We start from the raw sequence: 3909 nt of genomic DNA, 5'->3' as shown, positions 1-3909 counted from the left end.
AGTAATGAACTCTCAATTTTCAGTTCTCTACAGTTTATTTTCATCTCTTTTTTTTTTTTTTTTACAGCGAACTGTTGTCAGTTAGTTACTGTAATTTCTACAGGTGGTTTTTTACAGTGTAGATATGAATTTACAGTTTATTTTAATAAATATCAAAAATCTAAAAGGTGTGCATTATAACTGAGACCTACATGAACATGTTACAGTTTTTTTGTGTTACTGTAAGTCATTCTCCTCAAATGCTATTGAAGTTAGAAAAGTGTATACCAATGTCGTATGTAGCTTTACGGACAATACGGCTCAGTTTTTCTATGTATCTTGCTCTGTTGAACGGCAAAAGTGACTTTACTAGGCTATACTGGATTTACACCATGCATCTCCTGTCAGCGGAAAGCCACGCCCCCAGCTATCACAAGACCCGACCAAGTCCATGGTTGACACCCTCTCATTAGCATGTTGTGCAGAGGAAAAATACATGAGTGATCAAAGGAAAATAAATAGGATGAGTTTAGCATTTTCTTAAACATTTTCCATTTGCCCACCAATTTATTTTATTTATTTGCCTACTTTAATCACATGTTTAATTATTTCTATATGCATTTAAACAAGTATTTGTGTATTTATATACACGTTTATTTATTTATTTGCATATTTATTTATTTATTTGTGTATTTATTTATTTATTGTTTTTGCAGGTTTCGTCCTCCATAAAAACAAGCTTCCATAAATATTTGATGTTAACATTTGACTAACTTTCTTTGTATTTGTTTGTCAGTCACTTGAAAGCACGAGACGAATGTTACAAATGACAGAAGAGGTAAGAGGTTTTTTTTTAATCAGTTTAACCAATGACACATGAGTGCGCCTTAAAAACATTGTTGTTGTTTATCACACAAAAATGCTGTTGTCATTTGCTCATTGCTTAGAGTTGAACTTGAAACGTGTATTTTTGCAGAGTTTGAGTGTTGGGGTCAAAACAATGACTATGCTAGATGAGCAGGGGGGTGAGTCCTTTATCTCAGTACACCTGATTCCTGATGTCTACTTCAATATAACCACACAATTTGGAGGCCTGTTCACACACTAAATAATTTCTGTAGATCTTTATGGATGATGTTTAGAGTACACAGGAGAGTAACTAGCAATGAAATGGTTATTTCTTGAACTATAGTCACATTTGCCATTGCTTGGTGAAATTTCATGTTCGAAATACAGTCATTTCTGCACAACTGCACAAAAAGGTGAAAAGTTTACCAACATAGATTTGACCCTGGGTTCAGGTTGGTCAAGCAAATTTGCTGCTTGGTTGGAAAGTGATCTCTTGCGTGAGAGATATACAGTATACTATACTATACTTTTTTGCATGTGAAATTTTGATAATATGATTTTTATTATATATGATAATATGACCTTTATTCTCTTTTTTCTTATATTAGAAAAACTAAAGAATGTGGAACAGGAAATGGACCAGATCAAGCATGACATGAAACAGGCTCGAAAAAACTTGAATGAACTGTCCAAATGCTGTGGCCTCTGTTTGTGCCCTTTCAACAGGTTGGCTAGAGCAACTATCTTATGAATGACAATAAGTTATATATTTGAAGCAGTTACACTGTTTCCGATTACAACACAAATAAGAAGTAAGGAACTGTGGTACAATATTGAAACATAGGCAACTTCAGAAGTTTTCAACCAGAGGGCAGGGGTTATTTGGGGACCAAATGAGAATGAAATTAAAGCAAAAAAAATCAAAAATCCAAAAACTAAGATATTTTTTATTTGAATTCTTCCCCTAATTTTGAACCAGGGAACCCTGTCTTGAAAAACCTGGTTATATAAAGAAGTCTAATTTTGAAAGTGTGGTTTTATAGAACTGGAAAAGTAAATTAATAAATTAGCCGCACCTTTATTCTCTTTTTTCTTATATTAGAAAAACTAAAGAATGTGGAACAGGAAATGGACCAGATCAAGCATGACATGAAACAGGCTCGAAAAAACTTGAATGAACTGTCCAAATGCTGTGGTCTCTGTTTGTGCCCTTTCAACAGGTTGGCTAGAGCAACTATCTTATGAATGACAATAAGTTATATATTTGAAGCAGTTACACTGTTTCCGATTACAACACAAATAAGAAGTAAGGAACTGTGGTACAATATTGAAACATAGGCAACTTCAGAAGTTTTCAACCAGAGGGCAGGGGTTATTTGGGGACCAAATGAGAATGAAATTAAAGCAAAAAAATCAAAAATCAAAAAACGAAGATATTTTTTATTTGAATTCTTCCCCTAATTTTGAACCAGGGAACCCTGTCTTGAAAAACCTGGTTATATAAAGAAGTCTAATTTTGAAAGTGTGGTTTTATAGAACTGGAAAAGTAAATTAATAAATTACAATTTATGAATAAATGAATATACATTTTTTCTAGTTATGTAAAGCTCTACAATATTTTATAGGGTAGAAACTGTGAAGTCAAAAAAGGCTGAGAACCACTGGCTACATCTTTCTTCAGGCTTATTATTCAAAAGTAGAGGACTTGCTGTATATGAAAGCAAATGTTGTGTTTTGGATACTAGTTCCTAATGTGAAATGTTGGTCTATTGATATCCTCACCAGGTTCTTAACCATCAAGAATTTCTTGGTTTACCAGCTTCACTGTAAATACCATGCAGGTAGAACGGCTTTATCAGCTATGTTTTGTTGGTGAATAGGCTATATGTTGCACCATTACCAGCCTTAAACCAACACTTACTAGCATACCCTTACCAAAAAGTAGTATACTTCAAGTTTATTTTATTAAGTATACTTAAGTAAAGTTCAAGTATATTTTTAAGTATACTTTATGTAGTAAGCATACACATTTCAGTGTACTAGTAGTATACTTGTAGTGTACTATTTCAATACTCCTTGGGACTAAATTGGTCCACTTTCTAGTATATAAAAGTATACTTTTAAGTATAACAGTAGTAAACTTTGAGTACACAACTAGTTTACATCAATATTTTTAGCTTGTACTGCAACTATACTAAAAGTGAACTTATAGGTATACTGAAAGTTTTCTAATGAAATACTTGTAGTAGCATTTTAGTACACTTTGAAGTATGGTCTTAGTAAACTACTAGTTTAGTAGTTTTATACTGCAAGTATACTCGTACGTTTTCTTTAAGTGAACTTTACATTCTTTTTTAAACACTTGAATGTGGTAAGTTTTATAAAATAAAAAGAAATAAACAACATTTTGAACAAAAAGCTGAAAAAAGACTATGAATTGGATTCAGAATGATATCACGATAGATAGAGTCGATCAACACCCCAAAGCGTCATTAGTACCTCTTCATTTGTCAACATTTTGAGTATCTGCTTGTAAACAAAAACATTTCATTCTAGCTTCATGCATTCTTTTTTTAAACACTTGAATGTGGATAAGTTTCTCAAATAAAAAATAAAGAAATAAACAACATTTTGAACAAAAAGCTGAAAAAAGACTATGAATTGGATTCAGAATGATATCACGATAGATAGAGTCGATCAACACCCCAAAGCGTCATTAGTACCTCTTCATTTGTCAACATTTTATTCAATTAGGTTACACAGTTTTGATGCTGTTTTATGTCTGATGATCGTGTTAGATTACATGTGGAAGCATCTGTTGTTTCGGTTTCTTCTTCACTTGTGTTTTTTGGAAATTCTGTACTGAAGATGTGTACTAGCGCCCCCTATCGTATAACAATGAAAACACGGATTCAAGTATACAGTAGCTCAAATATATTTAGACTTTTTCAAGTATAAGTCAAGTATACTTAAATGTCATTTAAGTATATTTCTGAGAAGAACATAAAGCCCATTTCTGAGAAGTACAGAAAAAGTAGACTAAAAGTATACTTTCCTATTTTTTAGTTTAAAAGAAGTATA

The sequence above is a fragment of the Sinocyclocheilus grahami genome, unplaced genomic scaffold (genome assembly GCF_001515645.1).
Source record: "Sinocyclocheilus grahami isolate Dianchi unplaced genomic scaffold, SAMN03320097.WGS_v1.1 scaffold191.1, whole genome shotgun sequence".
In the NCBI taxonomy this organism is placed as follows: Eukaryota; Metazoa; Chordata; class Actinopteri; order Cypriniformes; family Cyprinidae; genus Sinocyclocheilus; species Sinocyclocheilus grahami.
Note: the sequence above shows the minus strand (reverse complement) of the source record.